Source organism: Sorex araneus, chromosome 7 (genome assembly GCF_027595985.1).
Source record: "Sorex araneus isolate mSorAra2 chromosome 7, mSorAra2.pri, whole genome shotgun sequence".
Lineage (NCBI taxonomy): Eukaryota > Metazoa > Chordata > Mammalia > Eulipotyphla > Soricidae > Sorex > Sorex araneus.
In genome coordinates, this window is record NC_073308.1 from 3486453 (window position 1) to 3509039 (window position 22587).

Here is a 22587-nt window from a genome sequence, read left to right on the forward strand (position 1 = left end):
TTACTGTTTTTGGCATATCCAATAAGCTATGGGGAGCTTGCCAGGCTCTGCCCTGTGGGCGGGATACTTTTGATAGCTTGTCGGGCTTTCTGAGAGGGATAGAGGAATCAAACCTGGGTCAGCCGCATGCAAGGCAAACACCCTACCTGCTGATCTATCGCTCCAGCCCAGTGGACATAATTACCTTAAGAAAAGATTTATTTATTAATTGTTAATTTGCTTTTGGGGGCCACACCCATTAATGCTCAGGGCTTACTCTTGGCTCTCCACTCAGGAATTACTTCTACTGGTGTGGAAGTTAACACGTGTTAACATGTGAGATTCCAGGGATCACACCTGAGTTGGTCACATGCAAGGTAAATGCTCTACCTCTGTACTCTCTCTAGCCCTGCATTTATCTACTTGTATAGGCAGTTCTAGATTATTTAAAAACTATACTATCAACAATTATGCAAACAAGTATAAGTAATAGGCACATGTAAAATTTAATTAAAGTAAAAATTTAGCCATTATAAAGATGTATTTTCTTGGGCTGGAGATAGTAAAGTGGGTAAGCTGATTGTGTTGCATGAAAACAACCCTGATTCAATCCCCGGCATCTCATATGGTCCCCCAAACACTGTCATGAATGATTTCTGAGTGCAGAACCAGAAGTAACCCCTAAGCATTGCCAGGTATCCCCCCCAAAAAAAAACCCAATTATTTTTCAAGTGTAGTTTATCTTCTTGATGCATTCAGAGCACCAAGTCTTTATCATGTATCTTTTTACATATTTGATTAGTACACCTTATTATGCTCAAGAGAAGGCTTGTTTTATTAAACTTTTGTCAAACATGTGATAATTATGAGCCATAAAAATAACTAACAAAAAAACTAACTAAAAAATGATTATTTTTGTAGTCCATTAAACCATTCAAATTTCTTGGGCTTATCCTTATGCTTCTCTAACTCAGGGTTGAATTATCTAATAGCTTTATTATTATTATGTCTGCAAACTTTATTAAATAGTTTCACTGATAAACCTAAAGAAGATCCAAATACATGTGACTTGTTTGAAATACCAGGAACTAATCTCATTGCTCTCCCCATGATACATTATGAAAAGCTTTCCAATGTTAATAAAGATTGATGGTATTAATATTTTTTCAGTTCGCTTATAACAGTGATAAGATAGATACTAATATGAACATAAGTGTTAAATTGTGTTATTAAAAGAGTACAACTCTCAGCACAAAGAATAAATTATTAAATTAGTTCAATGTTTAACTCTATATAAACCAATAAGCATTAAGAGCAGGTAGACTTCCCGCTGCCGTCTGCGTCTCCCGAGTTTCTGAAGTCACTCCCTGCTCGTCCTGCGCACCCCGTCTCCTGAACCGGCTTGTAACTGCGCACGTCCATCAGGTACGAGGACCATCCCTCGGCCACGCCCTCCCTTTCCCCCACTTCCCGCTGCCGTCTGCAACTCCCGAGTTTCTGAAGTCACTCCCTGCTCGTCCTGCGCACCCCGTCTCCCGAACCGGCTTGTAACTGCGCATGTCCATCAGGTACGAGGACCATCCCTCGGCCACGCCCTCCCGTCCCCCCCATCAACAGGAAGACACTGGGGGCGTGGCCTGTGTCTTAGTGGGCGTGGTCTAAAAGTGGGCGTGGCCTCCTCTCAGAGCGGCCAACGCTAACGCGGCCACAGTTATTCTTTGCTACCTCAGCTCAATCGGTACTGTGTATTCCTTTGAAAACTCACCTTTGCGATCTCAAACATTTACGCAAAATAGCCATTAGCTTAGGCTGACAGTATAAAAGCTATCAGTGAATAAGGGAAGTTTAGCACAAACGGAGCCCCTTCTTCCCACAAAAACGAAGAGGAATAAATAACTACAAGGTTCCAACTCTACACTTCCGTGACAATATGAAGAAGCAGCGAAAATCCCCTCCACGAAGAGAGGGAGAAGAAAAGATACTAGAAACCTCAAAAGAGTCTCCCAACATCTAAGACCTCTCAGATAAACAATTCAGCGAGGAAATCTGGAGGAGACTCGACCTACTCCAAGCAAATATGGAACAGACATCCAATAAATTAAGGGAGGAGATGAATGAAGCGCTGGAACGGTCTACCAAGAAAATACAGGAAGAAATGAGAGCAGAAATGAGAGCAGAAATTTAAAACCTTCGAACGGAAGTCTCACAAATAAAGCAATCGGTAGATGAAATAAAAATCTCACTAGATGCCCTCAACAGCAGAATGACTACAGCCGAAGACAGAATCAGCGAGCTTGAGGATGAGCTGCAGAAAGCTTACAGACAGCAACAAATAATGGCGAAAGACCTCAAAATGGCTATAGAGCGAATCAGAGCCCTGGGGGATGACTTCAAGAGGAACAACATAAGAATCATTGGAGTACCAGAACCACAGGGAAGTAACCCCAATGAAAAAAACATAGTCAAAGACATCATTACTAAGAAATTCCCAGAGCTGGAGAAGGCAGGCGTCCAGATACAAGAAGTCCGAAGAGTGCCAGCAAAAAGAGACCCAAATAAAAAGACTCCAAGGCATATCATAGTCAGAATGGCGGATGCTGTGGATAGAGACACAATTCTACAAGTAGCAAGGTCAAAGAGGGAAATCACATACAAAGGAGCACCCCTCAGATTTACGGCCGATCTGTCAGAAGAAACCCTCCGAGCCCAAAGACAATGGTGGGACATAGTGAAAAAACTCAACGAAATGAATGCCTCACCAAGAATACTTTATCCAGCTAAACTCTCACTCAAACTCGAAGGAACCATACACTATTTCTCGGATAAACAACAGCTCAGGAACTTCATAGACTCAAAACCAATCTTGAAAGAAGGTCTAAAGGGGCTACTGTAAGACAAGGAGGAGCCCCATAAGAACAACAAATCCCACAGAAAGATGACACAAAACCACATCACAATAATCTCTCTCAATGTCAATGGCCTAAATGCACCTATCAAGAGACACAGAGTGGCTAAATGGATCCGGAAATTAAACCCAACATTCTGTTGCCTGCAAGAAACACACCTGAACAAACAGAGTAAACATAGACTCAAAGTCAAAGGATGGAAAACAATCCTCCAAGCAAACAACCCCCTTAAAAAAGCTGGAGTGGCCATCCTGGTATCCGACAACATAGATTTCAGGATGAAAAAGATCAAAAGGGACAGCGAAGGTCATTTTCTGTTTATCAAGGGATATGTACAACAGGAAGAAATCACACTCTTAAACATATATGCTCCTAACAAACGACCGGCTAAATATTTAAAACGACTCCTAACAGACTTCAAAGAGGACATCACTAACAGCACAATTGTAGTCGGAGACTTCAATACGGCCTTATCGCCTCTAGATAGATCCACAAGAACAAAACTCAACAAGGAAACACTGACTCTGAATGAAGAAATTGAAGAGAGAGGCCTAATAGACCTATACAGGGCCTTACACCCCCAAAAGAAAGAATACACATTCTTTTCCAGTGCACATGGAACATTTTCAAAAATAGACCATGTACTGGGTCCCAGAACATACCTCAATAGAATCGGAAAAATAGAAATTGTATCAACCATCTTTTCAGACCACGATGCGCTGAAGATAGAAGCTAACCACCCACAAATACGGAAAATCAAATCAAACACCTGGAGATTAAACAATTCCATGTTGAACAATGAGTGGGTCAAGAAGGAAATCAAGGAAGAAATCAAAAGATACTTAGAAACAAATGAGAATGAAGACACGAGCTAACAAAACCTATGGGACGCAGCTAAAGCCGTGTTAAGGGGAAAATTTATAGCTCTCCAAGCATTCCTCAGGAAGAAAGGACCCACATAGATAGCTTGACTTCACGACTCAAGACCCTAGAAAAGGACCAGAAAAAGGACCCCAAACCAGACCGAAGGAAAGAAATAATAAAAATTAGAGCAGAAATTAATGACATCGAAACCAAAAAAACAATCCGAAAGATCAATGAAACAAAGAGTTGGTTCTTTGAGAAAATAAATAAGATTGATAAACCGCTAGCAAGACTCACAAAGAAAGAAAGAGAGAAAACTCTAATAAATCGAATCAGAAATGAAAAGGGGGACATCATAACAGAAACCAGTGAGATTCAAAACATCATTAGAGACTACTTTGAAGGTCTTTATGCCACAAAAAAGGAGAACCTAAAAGAAATGGATGGATTCCTTGATTCCTATAATCTCCCAACACTGAAGAAGGAAGACCTGGAATACCTGAATAGACCCATCAATGTTAAGGAAATTGAAACGGTAATCAAAAACCTCCCCAAAAACAAAAGCCCAGGCCCAGATGGTTTCACTGGCGAATTCTTCAAAACATTTAAAGAAGACCTATTGCCTGTTTTCCTCAAACTTTTCCAGGAAATTGAAAAAACAGGAACTCTCCCAAACAGTTTCTATGAAGCACATATCTCCCTAATACCAAAAGCAAACAAAGACACCACTAAGAAAGAAAATTACAGACCAATTTCCCTGATGAACACTGATGCGAAGATCCTCAACAAAATACTAGCAAATAGGATCCAACAACTCATCAAAAAGATCATACATCACGACCAAGTGGGATTCATCCCAGGGATGCAAGGATGGTTTAACATTCGGAAATCAATCAACATAATCCAGCATATCAACAAAAGCAAAGATAAAAACCATATGATCATATCAATAGATGCAGAGAAAGCATTTGACAAGATCCAACATCCTTTCATGATGAAAACCCTCGCCAAAATGGGGTTTGGAGGAACTTTCCTCAAGATAGTCGAAGCCATCTATCACAAGCGTACGGCAAGCATTATCCTCAACGGGGAAAAACTAAGGGCCTTTCCTCTGAGATCAGGCACAAGACAAGGATGCCCACTCTCACCACTCCTCTTCAATATAGTACTGGAAGTACTTGCGATAGCTATTAGACAAGAAAAAGAGATTAAGGGCATCCAGATAGGAAGGGAAGAAATCAAACTCTCACTATTTGCAGACGACATGATACTATATCTAGAGAAGCCTAAAACCTCTACTAAGAAACTCTTAGAAACAATAGACTTATACAGTAAAGTTGCAGGCTACAAAATCAAGACCCAAAAATCCATGGCCTTCATATATGCAAACAATGAGGCAGAGGAAAGGGACATGAAAAAAGCAATCCCATTCACAATCGTGCCCCAGAAAATCAAGTACCTCGGAATCAGCTTAACCAAGGAAGTAAAAGACCTTTACAAAGAAAACTACAAAACTACCTCCATGAAATCAAAGAGAACATGAGGAAATGGAAACATATACCCTGCTCGTGGATAGGGAGAATCAATGTTGTCAAAATGGCAATACTCCCTAAAGCATTATACAGATTCAATGCGATCCCTATAAATATACCCATGACACTCTTCAAAGAAATGGATCAAGCAATCCTAAAATTCATATGTGTATAAAAATAAAAAGAAACGGCGCGGGCGGAGATACCTCACCGCACCGAGCCAGGCACAGGGCCTAGGGTAGCAGCTGTCTCTCCCGCCACCCGAGTTCGGTAGCCTCCAGCCGCTTCCCCCACCCCGGGGAGGTTGATGGCGAAGATGTGGCAGGCGAAGGAAGGAACGGAGCCAAGATGGTTGGTCTCACTTGTAGTTTATTCCAATCTTCTCTCTATACACTCTCCTCTGGAACTCTCCTCTGGAACTCTCCCCCTGCCCCCTCAAACAGCTACCTTAAATCTCCCCGTCCCCCAGCAGCCTGGGGCTTATCTAAAGGTGTGGTTACAATCCATAGGAGGTATAGTTCTATCTCTTAGGGGAATGCCTTCACTAGGACAGAATCTCTCTTTCAGCAGGAGGACCCACCCAAGGGCAGAGTCCCATGAATGTGTTTCTCTTCTCCTCAGCCAGCAAACATATAAGAATTCATAATATTAATCATTTTGTATGGACACAATAAGAGATGCATTAAAGTTTATAGAATTGCTCTCCTGGGGCCATCTCAATCTCAGACTACAGTGCTCAGGCCAGTCAGTCTTTCCTATCCCTGGCAGGGTCCCAGTCTCATAATTACTATTGGATCATGACAGCATTTGTCTATGATCAAGCTCTTAACTTATAGTTAAGAATTAGGCACTTTGGCCAGGCCCATCTCGATGCCAGGGTAGCACATAACTCACCGCTTGCCCTGGATCCTTCCCGTCCCACGTCGGGGACCCTACTTTGGGGTGCTAGGAACTGAGGGCAACTGAGGCTTAAGTGGAGAAAGCAGATGCCCAGAAGGGAATAATATTCGAGGCCAATTAAGTCTTAAGTTATAAAAACATAATATTGTCTTCTTGTGTCTATACAAAAAAGACATAGCTTTAAAGTAAATTATTCAAAAGGCATAAAGAGGAGAGAAAGGCAATGTTATAATATTCAGTGTCCTAGGAAGTTCTGACCTTACCAATTAACAGAGTTTGATTAAGGGAAGAGCAGATAAACTGATAGAAATGGTTACAGATAAACAAAGGAATGGGAGTGACTCGGGAGCACTTTGATGGGTGTGACTGATAAACCTAAGCTCCTAGTGGCAAGGGGGAAAGGACAAACCAATGATATCCAACAATATGGAATAACAAACGTCCAAGGATAGCTAAAACAATTCTTGGGAAAAAGATGATGGGAGGCATCACCATCCCCAACCTCAAACTTTACTACAAAGCAGTAACAATTAAAACAGCATGGTACTGGAACAAAGGCAGAGCCGTACACCAATGGAACAGGGTGGAATATCCCTACACACAACCCCAAATGTATGACCATCTAATCTTTGATAAGGGGGCAAGAGATGTGAAGTGGAGCAAGGAAAGCCTCTTTAACAAATGGTGCTGGCACAAATGGACAACCACATGCAAAAAAATGGGTTTAGACCTTGACCTGACACCATGCACAAAAGTCAGATCAAAATGGATTAAAGACCTCAACATTAGACCACAAACAATAAGGTACATTGAAGACAAGGTCGGCGAAACCCTCCACGATATTGAAGATAAAGGTATCTTCAAAGGTGACACGGAACTAAGCAATCTAGTAAAAACAGAGATCAACAAATGGGACTACATTAAACTAAAAAGCTTCTGCACCGCAAGAGATACAGTGACCAGAATACAAAGACTATCCACAGAATGGGAAAGGATATTTACACAATACCCATCAGATAAGGGGTTGATATCAATGGTATATAAAGCACTGGTTGAACTCTACAAGAAGAAAACATCCAACCCATCAAAAAATGGGGCGAAGAAATGAACAGAAACTTTACCAAGGAAGAAATACGAATGGCCAAAAGGCACATGAAAAAGTGCTCTGCATCACTAATCATCAGAGAGATGCAGATCAAAACAACCATGAGATACCACCTCACACCACAGAGACTAGCACACATCCAAAAGAACAAAAGCAACCGCTGTTGGAGAGGATGTGGGGAGAAAGGGACCCTTCTTCACTGCTGGTGGGAATGCCGACTGGTTCAGCCCTTCTGGAAAACAATTTGGACGACTCTCAAAAAATTAGATATTGAATTCCCATTTGACCCAGCAATACCACTGCTGGGAATATATCCCAGAGAGGCAAAAAAGTACAATCGAAACAACATCTGCACACGCATTTTCATCGCAGCACTGTTTACAATAGCCAGAATCTGGAAAAAATCCGAATGCCCTAAAACGGATGACTGGTTAAAGAAACTTTGGTCCATCTATACAATGGAATACTATGCAGCTGTTAGAAAAAAGGAAGTCAAGAATTTTGTAGTTAAGTGGATGGGCATGAAAAGTTTCATGCTGAGTGAAATGAGTCAGAAAGAGAGAGACAGACATAGAAAGACTGCACTCATCTATGGTATATAGAATATCAGAGTGGGAGACTAATACCCAAGAACTGTAGAAATAAGTACCAGGAGGTTGACCCCATGGCTTCGAGGCTGGCCTCACGTTCCGGGGAAAGGGCAATTCAGAGAAGCGATCACCAACTACATTGTAGTCGAAGGCCATGTGGGGGAAGGGAGTTGCGGGCTGAATGTTGGCTAGAGACTGAGCACAGCGGCCACTCAACACCTTTATTGCAAACCACAACAGCTAATTAGAGAGAGAGAACAGAAGGGAATGCCCTGCCACAGTGGCAGGGTGGGTTGGGGGGGAGATGGGATTGGGGAGGGTGGGAGGGACGCTGGGTTTACGGGTGGTGGAGAATGGGCACTGGTGAAGGAATGGGTTCCCGAACTTTGTATGAGGGAAGTATAAGCACAAAAGTGTATAAATCTGTAACTGTACCCTCACGGTGATTCTCTAATTAAAAATAAATAAATTATTTAAAAAAATAGAGCAGGTAGACATTAAAAAAGGTATATTTTACTCAAAAAATGTAAAGTTTAAATCAGAATTTGGAACTTGCTCAATTTTAATCTTCAATTTTCTCTATCTAAAACACTCCTCCCTAATCATAGAGGAAGGCCACTTATCTCTGATATGCATGTTATTTAAGTCATCAATATTGAGTGCATCAATCCTGTCCTGTGGCTGAATCACAGACCCAAGGTTAGTTAGTTTTTAATGATCTGAAATATTTTCAAATTTACAGAATACAGTTGGAAACAGATTATGTTGAAATCATAATTCAACATACTTCAATTCTGAATTCCTAGAAATCAGAATTGCTAGAATTCTGAGAGCAGAACCAGGAGTAACCCCTGAGCATGGCTGGGAATGGCCAAAAAATAAAACAGAAGTCATAGTTGATCTGTAAAGAGTCTAACTGGGCAGCAAATATTTGTCTTGAATACTAGGCACTTGGTCCTTGGGGACCAGTGGAATAATCGTATTATTATTGTTTGTGTGTTTGCTTGTTTGGGGGCATACTCAGAAGTGCTCAAAGTTTACTCCTGACTTTGTGTTCAGGGGTCAGGCCTGGTAAGGCTTGAGGGACCCTCTGGGGTGCTGGGGATCAGACACAGATTGGCTGCGTATAAGAAAAGTACTTTATCTACTCTACTGTCACTCTGCCTGCCAGTGGAATAATCCTAAATACATGTACTGAGTTAATTTATCTATATCTATTAAATAAGTATATATATAGATGTATAGATGTATGTATATATACATATAGAGTAATATATATATATATATACATATATATATCACTGTCACTGTCATCCCGTTGTTCATCGATTTGTTCGAGTGGGCACAGTAATGTCTCTCAATGTGAGACTTCTTGTTACTGTTTTTGGCATATCCAATACGCCACGGGTAGCTTGCCAGGCTCTGCCGTGCGGGTGCGATACTCTCGGTAGCTTGCCGGGGTCTCCGAGAGGGGCAGAGGAATCGAACATGGGTCAGCTGCATGTAAGGCGAACGCCCTATGGCTGTGGTATCACTCCAGCCTACATATATATACACACACACACATATACATATACCTCTCTGAGAGCCCGGCAAGCTACCGAGAGAATCCCGCCCACATGGGCAGAGCCTGGCAAGCTACCCGTGGTGCATTCAATATGCCAAAAACAGTAACTATAGGTCTCATTCCCCTGACCCTGAAAGAGCCTCCAGTCATTGGGAAAGACGAGTAAGGAGAGGCTGCAAAATCTCAGGGCTGCGAGGAATAGAGACCTTACTGGTGCCTGCTCAAGTAAATAGATGAACAACAGGATGACAGTGATAGTGACATGTAACTGAACTTCATGCCTTATTTATTCTGAATAAATAGTGACGACCATTTCATTTCTCCTTTTGTCAATCATAGGCGTAAATTTAGGGTTTCTCTGTGCCCCCCACCATATGGCATTCATTTACTGATTACTTATTTGCTTGTCTGGGATTTCTGTCTGTCGATGCTCCCAAAATTATCCCCAGTCGTCTTTCATGATGAAAAGCAAGCTCTTCCTTTTTGACAGATGAGGAAGTGTCCAATAGCAACACCGAAGGGGACTTCATGAAGGTTTTACAGGCCCAAAAAAGGAATACCAGCACTGAGCTAACCACTGAAACAGAGAAGACCTCGTCAGAGAGAAACAGCATGTCCCTTTTAGTGAATGAGCAGCTAGACGTGAATGATGACAGTGATACCATTACTGGGCTAAATTACGTAGTGCCTTTTCTCCTGGATGGGAACATAGGAGATTTTGAATCAACATTGTTACCCTTCGTTAAGCTTCTTTTTCCAGATATGCAAGATGGAGCAAATCCTCTGGAACATTTGAAGAACAGCACAATTCCAATGTCTCTACAGCTCGAATCCAACAATACAATACACAGTAAGTCGAAAGTCTCCTTTTTCTGGAAAGCTTGATAAATGCAGGAACTCAAGCAGAAGTCCACAAAGCTAGAAAGAGAGAGAAAACTGCCATGCTGTTCCATTCCATGCTTTTTGGGCCCAAATTGAAACATCAAATCTTTCTGAAGAAATTGAAAACTATCTGGCCAAAGAGAAAGCACTTAGGAAAGGTGGAGGAGGGGGAGAGGGAACCACTGCAGATAAGCAGCGTGTTCAAGGACCCCAGAGGCCTCCAGAAGAGGCGCTTCAAAGAAGGGGGCAATCAGCACAGCCTAAGGAAAGGGGAGGCTCTGCCCACGGCAGGGAACATGGCCCGAGAGAGAAGGCTCAGGCAGCCGACCCCAAGAGAACCGAAAGAGCTTCCCTTGGCGGGGAGGCCCAGGAAATGGGTGGAAAACTCCTTCAATGAGGAGGGCCACGGTGGTGAGCAGAAATAAATATCCTGCCTGTTTTCCAAGCCTGGCTACATATAAAGGTCTCTCAAGAGACCATGGGGTCCCTTTAGATGGACCAAACAAATGTCTAAAAACTGCCACAGGTCTGCATGGAATCTCTCTCAAGATGTCAGGTCAAAGTGGTTTGACTCATCATGGCTCCCGACCAAGGTGCCCATGTAGTTGTCCTAACAAGACCAGAGACCTCCATCCTAGGAAGCATGGGAAATGGGTGAATGACGAATGATGTGTGTCCATGTTTTCCTCCAAGGACCTTTTTTGGATTATTGCTTCCTAGGAGAAGTTCATTGGAACATGAGACTCAGGTAACTATGGGGAGGCGGGGACACTGAGGCAGTACAAGAGTGGGCTGGGGTGCAGGATCACGAGCTCCCCTTGCCTTTTCTAGGAGGGCTTTTTCTGGCAAAGGCGGCCCCTGTGGCTGAGGGACATGTATCCGTCGCTCAGTAAGAAAAACATGGCACAGAAGCTTCAGGACAAGGATTCCTCTGACAAGGACAAGATTTTCAACAAAGATGCAGAGTAAATGATAGGGACAGTTCCAATTTCTGCCTGAAGTCAGGAAGTGATGCAGAGGAGGGACATCCCTTGCGAGAGCTGAGTGTATTCTTGTTCCAGGTTGCTCAGGGAGGTCGGAGTAGTGAAGAGGGTAGAACTGACTCCTGAGGAGAAAGCAGCTAAGTAGGCCCAGGAAGCACAGGAGACACAGGCACCATAGCGCCCTCCACCACCAGTTGTCCCTCTGGCAGGACAGACCAGCAAGTCTCCACTTGGTGCCCTGGTACCATAGACCCCTGGTCACAACAGTCCCTCAGGGGACAACAGGCTCCCCATGCACGACAATCCTTCAGATCCCAGAAGGTCCCGGCAATACAGGGGATTGAAGAGGATCTATGGGAATCATCGCAGGAGGGCATGGTGTCAGAGGCACCACAGTGAATGCCTCCCACCTCACACCACCTGGAAATTTTATTTTCTGAAGAGCTTCTCAGAATTTCCTAAAAAAAAAATTATTTTCTCATATAAAAATGCATAGATGAATAAGTCCAGCAATGGGCTTGGGAATTGAAGCCCCCAAAAAGAGGTCGACATCCATGTAACCAATAAAGGCCATTGGCAAGAAATGCAGGATTGGAGCTGAAATCCCTCCCCGAAGTGGGGATGATGTCTGTGAGGACTAAATGGATGGGAGAATGGGAGCCTCTCCTCGTGCCCCCAGAATAATCAGATCCTGAAGTTCATGAAGAGTTGGAAATCAGTTCCTGAAGAGCTGGAAAAGCCATCATCCTTAAGCAGGGATCGATATTAAGGTAAATCACAACCAATCCTGTTATTCTCTTCATGGGCTCCCCAAGTGCCACAGAAATTAATGACAAAGACTCAACTCCTCCACCTACATATGAACACTCTCTTGGGGCTTTTGGAATGACCAGAACTTATTTTGTTTATTTTTGTTTTGGCGTCACTCTCAGTGATGCTCAGGGGTATCTCCTGGCTCTGCACTCAGGAATTACTTCTGGTGGTGTTCGGGGGACCATATGGGATGCTGGGAATCGAACACGGGTAACCAAGTGCAAGGCAAATGCCCTACCTGCTGTTCTATCGCTCAAGCCTGCCCTCCCCAATAATTTTATTTTGAAAGCATAAAATAAGAGCATTTTCCTTTACAATGCAGACATCAAGTTTGGTTCTCAACTCTGTAGAGGATTCAGAAAGCTGAGCTAAGGATTCCTGTGGACTGAAGATTCAGTCACCTCAGGGATCTCTGGAGCTTGAGCCACTGCCTCCTGCTGTATGACAGAGTCACCCTCAGGGCTCTCCAGAGGCTGAAACTGGGCCTCTGCTTGGGTTCGAGATTGTTCATTCTCTTCAAGACTCTCTGCAGTTGGATTTAGGGTTTCTGGCTGGGTTGAAGTTTCACCCTCATTGGTGGCCCTTGGAGTTCTGGTAATCTGCAGATAGGCAGGTTTGATGGTGACAGAAGATATATTTGAAAGATGGGCTTCTTTCTGGACTGGAGACAGTTCATTTTCCTGATGGTGCAGTAAAGACTGCGCTACAAGTTCCAGACCTGACTTTGAGGGCTGAGCTTCCACCTCCTGAGGCACTGAAGACCCCCTTTCCTCAGCAGCCAATGTAGGCTGAACTAGGGTTTCTGGCAGGACTGAAGCAGTATCACCCTCTTCAGGGGTACTTTTTTTTTCTTGTTTATACTTTATTCAAACATGCATGCAATTCAAGATTCAGAACTAACTTTTAAGGACAACATCATTTAATGCAAATAAATTTGCTATAAATACCTGGAATTTCATTGTTTGTTTGTTTGTTTTTAATTATTAATTTTATTGAATCACCATGTGGAAAGTGACAAAGTTCTCAGGCTTATGTCTCAGTTATACAATGCTCGAACACCCGTCCCTTCACCAGTGCCAATATTCCACCACCAAAACCCCCAGTATACCTCTCACCCCCGCCACCCCCACCTGCGTAGCTGATAAATTTCACTTTATTTTCTTTTGATTACATTCCATATTTCAACACAAAACTCACTATTGTTGTTGGAGTTTCTCCCCCCCCCCCAATAAAAACAGCCCTACCGACAAGGAAGTATTTGATAATTAGTTTTCCATTGCTGAGAATGATGAGATATGAAGTCTATTGCGGCCGAGCGGTTTAGGATTTCTGTATTTTAGTATTTTAGTAATTAAGTCCAGGGAGATTTATGTTAGAAATTGCATCATTCCCTTCCTCTTCAGGGGTACTTGACAGCCAATCTGAGTCCTGGAGTAAAGAAGGTTTCCATTCCCCGGGAGATCCTGGAAGTGCACCTGGGGTCTGTTGTGTGCTTGCTGAAACTTCAGCTTCCAGGGCCTTAAAGGGAAGCTGTTCTATCTCTTCAGAGGGTTCTGGATGCTGGGACTGGGGCGAAAAGGATTCAGTCTTGTGAGGGATCTGTGGATGTTGCTCTGAATCTCCCAGTACATCCAAAGGTTCACTCCCCTCAGGATAAAAGATATCCATACTGGAATCTAAGTCATCATCCTGCATCTGTTGTGGTCGATGATGAGGTCTCAGATTTTCTGGGAATTCCAACAACTTTAGCAGTATATTTTGACAGCCAAATACACCCTTCATCTGGTTTTCAGGTGAAATAATGAAATTTTATTAAATTTTGGAATCTGTCCACTAGAGGTGGAGCAGGCATTTCAAATGTCTGATCTTCAGGTTGATCTAGACCTAGTTGGAATTGCACTTTTCCTTCTAGGAGGCAAAACTAGAGGCGGACTCTCATCCTGAGTCTTACATATCATTGGGTCAACTAGGAGCCTCTGATGTGTTGCAGGCTTGTCACTCAAACCCTGGTGTGGAAGGGCAAATCGAGGGGACCCAGAGGGCAACTCTGTACGTGAATCCTCATCGAGGGTGGGAACCAAAGTGTTAGGCAGCTTCTGAGGTGGGATCAACAACCGAGCGTCAGTCCAGGTATGCAGGTGATGGAAGTCCCCTGTCTCGGCCCAGGGTTGAAGGGCATGGGGCGAATCAGGTGGAAGATCAGGGGAATGTGAAACGCAGGGCTTGGGAGGTCCTGGGGTAAGAGAGGGCAGCTGGACTGGTTGCAGGACCCACTTGGGGGGCTGAGCTCCCTGCACAGGCAGCCACATTGGTCGCCACGTGAGGAGACATAGGGCCCAGAGTAGCAGCCAAGATGTGACGTGCAGAGGCTCCAAGGTGCTGCAATTCAGGCCAGTAGGGCGAGGGCGCCCGGAGCCCTTATGGCAGCACCTTTATTGCAGCCCAGGCGCCCCTCCCCTGAAGCACATTTATGCCAGCTTTAAGTCACCTTTATTGGGTCTGAGTCAGCTAAACATAAACAGCAGGACCCAGGCTTTCCTTCTTCCCACAAAGGCACCTAAGATATCCAATAGGGTCTTCTTCCCTCCGCCCTTGCCTCCAGACTCCCCTCTCAGCCCTGCCAGCCAAACAGGACTGGAACTGCCTACTACTGTGGGCCAAGCTCCGAGGAAGAGGGGAAGGAACAGCATGTCCCCGGGTTGGCACACACGGAATTCAACAGTACTAGTCCAATTGTGGCGGTCTTGGTGCGTCCTCCTCACTACTGAAATCCGAGACACATTCTTCCTCCCATTGGCCAACCTAATTCCAAGAAAGCTAGCTGACCTGCAAAAGGAGCACTATTTAGGGTGGATGGGGGTTCCCAAATGTTCTCATTTCCTTTAAACTCTCAGTATCTCTGATTATTTATCAGTCTCCGAGAGAGGGGATAGCATGGAATCACTGACCCAAAATTTTCTGAAGGAGGGCTCTGGGGCCATAGACAGTTTATTCTGGGAGACCGACCATAAACGAATGAACACTCATATACACTCCTTTACACCGGCCTGGGGCAAATCCCCCTTTCTTGCATGGAGCTCAACATTAATTCATAGAGAAAAAGTAGCAAGCCCCTTTCTAGAGGGCTGCCTGCCTTTCTAGCACTCCTGGAGAGACCACTGAAGACCTTAAAGTCAGAATATAACAAGGCTCTCTTGCAATACTGTGACTAGCACCCATTTTACTTCCTTCACAGTCCTTCTCATCAATTTCAGTTCTCATTATCTCACATTTCTAGAATATAAATTCAGTGAGAAGGGGCTTCCTCCCAGTGTCTAGTTGAGTAGAGAGCTTTGAATGGAGTTGTTTCCAAGAGTGGCCTCATTTAGGGATGGATATTGGTTTTCTGAATTCTTTGGCATTAGTACTTAATGTCTTCTCACGTTTCATAGTAAGGTGGAGGTTTTCTGTTTGTTTGGGGGCCACACCTGGAGGTGTTTGAGGTTTCTCCTGGCAGTGCTCCGGAGGCCATGCAGTGGCAGGTATCAAACCCAGGTTTCCCTCACGCACAGTCCATGCTCCAGCCTGATGAACTTTGTCTCAGGCCCCTAAGTTAGTCTTGTTAAGACCCCATTGTAGGTATTTGAAGTTTTCTTGATGGGTTTGATTTAACTATTTTAAAAATTATTTTTCGAAACTAGGTTAATAGTTCCAGCCTACTAGAACTATTGAACTATTGGCTGGAGCAATAGCACAACGGTTAGGTGTTGGCCATTCACGTAGCCGACCAGAGTTTGATTCCTCCGCCCCTCTCGGAGAGTCCGGCAAGCTACCGAGAGTATCGAGCCCACGTGGCAGAGCCTGGCAAGTTACCCGTGAGTATTGGATATGCCAAAAACAGTAACAATAAGTCTCTCAATGAGAGATGTTACTGGTGCCCGTTCGAACAAATTGATGAGCAACGAGATGACAGCGATAGGTCAATAGTTCAAACAATTGAGTCCTTCAGTAAGCTCCTCAAAAGGCCTAGCTTCCACAGCTATTTGACCACTTTCTGAAATAGAGTTGACATAGATCAATTCAAAATAATTGTCTAAAATAACCTTTCTATGAAGGTAGTACACAATGGTATTGGGTGTGTTCTTCCTTTATATATCCAATAATTTTATTTATTTTATTTTACTTATTTTTTGCTTTTTCAGTCACACCCAGAGATGCACAGGGGTTATCCTGTCTCATGCACTCAGGAATTACTCTTGGTGGTGCTTGGGGGACCATACAGGATGCTGGAAATTGAACGTGGGTGGCCTGGTGCAAGGCAAACTCCCTGACCGTTGTGCTATCGCTCCAGCACCCCCCCCCGCCAATAATTTTGTTTTGAAATCATAAAATGAGAGCATTTTCCTTTTCAATGCAGACATTAAGTTTGGTTCTTTTTGTTTCTCTGGGGGCCTGATTCAATGGTGCTCAGGAATTATACCCAGATAGTACTTGGGAGTCACTCCTGGCAGTGCCGTGCTGAGCTAGAACTGAAACTATGCATCCTGCATGCCAAGAGTATACTCTGTGGGCTGAGCTATCTCTCCCACCCACGGCATCTTTTATTTCTTTTATATTTTGGGTGAGGGGATCATATCCTCTGGTACTCAGGGGCTCTTGCAGGCTCTGAGCTCCCTGGTGGTGCTAGACGGGACCACATGCCGTCCCAGGAATATGGAAGGCAGGTGCCTTGGCTCCGGTACCATCTTCTTAAGCCCCCACTTAGAAATTTTACTAGATTGTAGGATGACATTACTTTGTCCTTTCCCTCCTTGCCACAAGTAGCTTGTCCCGGTTTTACCCAGAGTTTAGGCTTACCCCAGTCATATCCATCAAGGTGTTCCCGAATCTCTCCCATCCCTTTGTTTAGCCCTCGGCTTTCCCTTAATCTGACTCTGCTAATTTGCAAGGTCGGACCTTCCTAGGATACTGAATTTATATTATATAAGTTAATATTGCCTTTCTCCTCTTCTTGTGCCTTTTGAATTATTTATTTTAAAGCTATGACTGTTTTGTATAGACACAAGAAGACAATATTATGTTTTTATAACTTGAGACTTAATTGGCCTCGAATATTCCCTCCCGAGCATCTGCTTTCTCCACTTAAGCCTCAGTTGCCCTCAGTTCCTAGCACCCCAAAGTAGGGTCCCCGACGTGGGACGGGAAGGATCCAGGGCAAGCGGTGAGTTATGTGCTACCCTGGCATCGAGATGGGCCTGGCCAAAGTGCCTAATTCTTAACTATAAGTTAAGAGCTTGATCATAGACAAATTCTGTCATGATCCAATAGTAATTATGAGACTGGGACCCTGCCAGGGATAGGAAAGACTGATCTGGCCTGAGCACTGTAGTCTGAGATTGAGATGGCCCCAGGAGAGCAATTCTATAAACTTTAATGCATCTCTTATTGTGTCCATACAAAATAACTAATATTATGAATTCTTATATGTTTGCTGGCTGAGGAGAAGAGAAACACATTCATGGGACTCCGCCCTTGGGTGGATCCTCCTGCTGAAAGAGAATTAAGTCCTAGGAGAAGCATCCCCTAAGGGAAAGGATCTTACCCTATTGATGGTGACCACACCTATGTGTACGCCCCAACCCCCTCATGCTGTGGAGATTTAACTAGGCTGTGAGAGTGGGTTGGGGGGGGAGATCTAGGAGAGTGGGAGAGAAGCGGAGAGAGAGGATGAAATAAACGGATCGAGCAACCAGTTTGGCCTTCTTTCTTCTTCCTTCCGTCGCCTTCCCTCGACAGACAGCACACACAGCGGTTCCGGGGCACCGGACGCGGGCGGTGAGACAGAGCCGCCCGGAGAGCCCGTGAGTGCACGCGCCCCCTCGGCGTTCCTTAGTTTTTTACACTAGATGACCAAGAAAGTCACTTTTACTAGAAGAATTGCCCAGACTGCAAGGCTGAAGTCAACCCAGGGTCGACTCATGTGACTATATAAGGTTTCTGACAACTTAAAATTTCTGTCTCTAAGACTGCAGGGCTATAGAGCATGGAGAGCAATTCTGTTTGTGGATTTTCTATATATGTATGTATATATATATATGTATATATATATGTATATATATATATATATATATAAGCACAACAGGCTCAACCGTTAACATGTCAGTAAGTTCTTATTGAAGGGCTTAATGGTTCCTGGGGGAAATACAACAATCTTCACATACTTTCCTCTAAGGAAACTTTTTTGGAGCATTTTCAACAGTTGATTTAGAGCAAACAATACAAAATAAATTCTTTTGTTCTGCTCTGGGGCTGGGGTTCGGGATCAGGAAGGAACCATAGAAAATACGGTGGTAGAAAGGTGTAATGGTGGTGGGATTGGTGTTTGAATATTAAATGTAATAAAATATTGTGAATTACTCTATGAAATTAAATTTAAAAAAACAGGATCTTGAGAAAGGTTTGGTAGTGGCATAGATAAGCTGGTCTCTCCCTAAGATTCATCTACTAGAGTCTGTTCCAGTTCTTTCTCTAACAGCCCCTTTTTTTGACTGTATACCCTAGGTCTAAGTGCCATAGATTCTGGGGGGAAAGCATTTAATTAGTTTATTTCATTATCTAGATGAAGGTTTTGCTGGGATAACAGAAGATTACACGTGATCTATAATTGAAAGGTTACTTTGGAAAAAAGAAGATTGTTGCCCCAAATAGGAGAAACACTGTTCCCATCCCCATACCCCTAAGCTTCTTGGTAGGAAGACAGCTCTAAAATTGTGAAGTTCAAGGTTCTGTCAGAGTGATAGTACAGCAGGTAGGGCACTTGCTTTGCATGTAGCCACCCAGGTTTTATCCCCAGCATCCCACAGAGTCCTTTGAGCACCGCCAGGAGTGATTTCTGATTGCTGAGCCAGGAGCATCATTAGGTGTCCCCAGCATTTCCACTTCCCCCACCCCACCCCCCAAAATTCTGTTCGTTACTACCTAAGGTTTAAACAAGTATTGTTAAAAACATCTGCGTAAGGCTTTAGCTGTTTAGCAAGGAGAGGGCTCTTTCTGATGTATCTGAAAATATAATGAGGGAGAGAGAGAGAGAGAAAGAGAGAGAGAGAGAGAGAGAGAAAGAGAGAGAGAGAGAGAATTCTTACCCACACCCCATTCCAATCCCCACAGAGACCTTCCAATTTATCCAAAGTCTCCTCAGCTATGCCAACTCCAGGGCTCTTGCAATCAAAGGATGACAATACCCCCTCTAAAGCACAGAAGAACTTCACACTTTGCTTCTGAAGTGGTGCCACAATATCTTCATTTTCCCTTTAGTCAAAGTCAGAAAAATACTGAAACTGTTAGCATTTTAGATTGAAGATCCTTCTGAACATCTCAATGTAGATTTTAAAATGTTTAATTAAAAACAAAAACTAAATTCCAGCAATCCGTGCTAACAGTTGAAGTAACCTGTGACTTCAATATTAAGCCATACTTTCCATGAACTATACCAGCCATGCACATACAGAGCACACTAGTGTTGTAGAATATGGATACCACTGTCAATTCACTGAGATATTGATTGATGCTGGGGTGTGACCGTTGCTCAGAAACTTTCACTTAGACAACTCTTATCTGTCAGGTCTGTCCGTCCACAGGACCTGCTGGCGTCACACCCCACAGTGCTGGGGAGTCGTGCAGTTCTCAGGACAAAACCCAGAGCCTCGAACACGGTCAGCACAGGCTCTGCACTTGAACTATCTCTCCACTTCCACCTTGACAATCCTTTTATATCATCCATTGAAACCAAGATAGTAGTTTTCCAGTTCCTGGCACTGGGAGCTGTTTAGGGCAAGGGCACGATGTTGAACTGCTTTACGTCTGCGGAGATGAACCTAACGACATAAGAGACATACTCCAGGATAGGAACGACTTGCCACAGAGATCTAATTCAGCCGACCCAAGACTTCTCAATACAAGTTTCATAAAGTGGCTGTGAAGAGCAAATCAAACAAACTTTGGTGGTTGGTGTTGTGTCAGAGCCATACTCAGTAGTAATCAGTTACTCCTAGCTCTGTGCTCCGGGATCACTCCAGGTGGTGGTTGGGGCAATCATATATGCTACTGGGTATAGAACTGGGCTGGCAGCAGCAAGGTCAGCACATTAACTCCTGGCCTATTTCTTTGGTCCTTAAACATTTTAGGCATTAAGTTCATAGTAAGGACTAATACTCATTGTTTTCAAGCCATGATACTTTTCTGCATTATTTCCATAGTCTCCCATTAATCTGAGCATTTGTTTCCCTGATTCGTGTGGTCAGTGAAAGTATAAGTCAGGAAGATCTGCAAGACTGTAGATAAGCAAAAGAAGTAAATTGCTTCAGTGATTCTATTTAGCAGCTCTTGTCTGAAACTATAAGCTGAAGGAAGATAAGAAAGACATGCCCCCAAGGAAGGACATCCATCTGTATCACTCCCCTCTCCAAATTATTAGCCTTGCTAGAAGAGACTATGTGGCACTCTGGCAGCACTGTCATCCCTTTGCTCAACGATTTGCTTGAGTGGGCACCAGTAACGTCTCCATTGTGAGACTTCTTGTTACCTGTGTGTATTGGCATATCGAATACACAACGGGTAGCTTGCCAGGCTCTGCCCTGCGGGCACAATACCCTCGGTAGCTTGCTGAGCTCTCCGAGAGGGACAGAGGAATTGAACCCTGGTCAGCTGCATGCAAGGCAAACGCCCTACCCGCTGGGCTATCGCTTCAGTCCAGAAGAGACTACAGTATAGCTATTTTTATATCATTTTATGAGTAACTCTTATCTGCATAAGAGCTTCCTTATAAAATAAAAATTACGTGTTACTAGTTCTTTTTTTTTTCTTTTTGGGTCACACCTGGCGATGCACAGGGGTTACTCCTGGTTCTACACTCAGGAATTACTCCTGGCGGTGCTCAGGGGACCATATGGGATGCTGGGATTCGAACCCGGGTCGGCTGCGTGCAAGGCAAATGCCCTACCCGCTGTGCTATCTCTCCAGCCCCCAACGTGTTATTAGTTCTCTAGATACACATTACTGTGGACATCTTATAGCATTAGTTCTTAAATGTCAAATTCAACTTTCAGTCAGGATGTACTATATGAACTTATTAATAAAAATTAAAATGCAAGAGTGGAGAGATAGTCCAATGTGTAAGGCATTTTTGCCTTGCATATGGACAATCCAGGTTCAATCCCCAGCATCCCATATGGTGCCGGCAAGCCTGCCAGGAGTGATCTCTGAGTGCAGAGTCAGAAGAAAGCCCTGAGCACTGCCAAACAAAAAAGAAAAACAACTTAAATACAAATGAAAGCAAAGCAATATGAATTATTGATTTATGTGCCTATCACTATTACCAGTTTATAAGCACCTTGAATGCTCAAAGGATCCATGCTGTATCCTTTTCTCATTCTCTGAAGCGAGAAAAGTTTGTTACCATAAAAGGATCCATAGTTTGTCGGTTGAGAGAATAAATCAGGGAATGAGAAAAGAGAACAAAATTAGTTTCCAAACTAATTTTTGGAAATTTTACCAAGTTTTGGTGAACTTGGCCCTAAGTTGTTGGGGTTTGGCCACAGGTACAGTGGCAATTTTGAAATATCAGGAAGCCAGAAGGGTCCATCTGGCTGCTGATGCACTCGCCCCGCAGGTACAGATTGACCTGCTGGTTGCACCATACCCGTAATTTTGTTTTATTTTATTTAGTTATTTTGACTTTTTGGTCATACCAAAAAAAGGAGAGGGAGTGGGAAGGGGAGAAGCCTCTGCCTTGACCCTCTGCTCACCGTGGCCACCCCACCGCCACCACCGAGAAAGAATCACACAGAGGGGGGGAAAGTCGGAGGTCAACCAACTCTCATTTTATTAGATCCCACAGGAGATATTTATACACAATTTCAGGGTGACTTGGATATTGTGAACACATGGTTATCAACGCTTGTCATATACACTTTGCCGGACCCATTACAGACGTTAACTAATGACTTATGTTTCCTGCTCTCAAGGCCGGGTATGTTAGCACTGGGTGGAGTGCTGGCACAGGGCCTTAGGCCCCTGTGAAGAGAGACTGCTCCTGCTTCTAAGGGCAGGGATTTGTCCAGGGTCTCAGGCTGGCTGCTGAGACCCCAACAATGACCAAAAACAAAACTCAATTTTCTGAGGGCTGAAGTGATAGGAGAGGGGTTAAGGTACACACTTGGCATGCATCACCTCCCAGTTGGATTCCCACCACCACAGATTTCGAGCAACACCTCACCCATGTTTCTCAGGAACATTTTGAATAGCTGCACAGTGGCTTTGGCTACCTCTTCTACCTGTTTAAAGCCACCCCTTTACTCTACACTTAATTCTGTGTTTCCATTCATAGGATCTTACCCAGCCATTTAGCCTGCTTCCTCAGCAATTTAAAAACAATATTGAGAGGCTGGAGCGATAACACAGTGGGTAGGGCATTTGCTTTGCATGTGACC

At 43.8% G+C, this 22587-nt stretch overlaps 1 protein-coding gene and 1 pseudogene across 1 annotated transcript in view; one reads left to right on the top strand and one right to left on the bottom strand.

Annotated features, from left to right (window-relative positions):
- Positions 1-9991, top strand: part of LOC129406603 (uncharacterized) — a 78672-nt gene extending 68681 nt beyond the window's left edge. Inside the window, exon 6 of the mRNA XM_055144936.1 lies at positions 9934-9991. The gene's annotated coding sequence lies outside the window, so the exon portion shown is untranslated. The remainder of the gene's footprint in view (positions 1-9933) is intronic.
- Positions 9992-14753: 4762 nt separating this feature from the next.
- Positions 14754-22587, bottom strand: part of LOC129406536 (RAD52 motif-containing protein 1-like) — a 43582-nt pseudogene continuing 35748 nt past the window's right edge.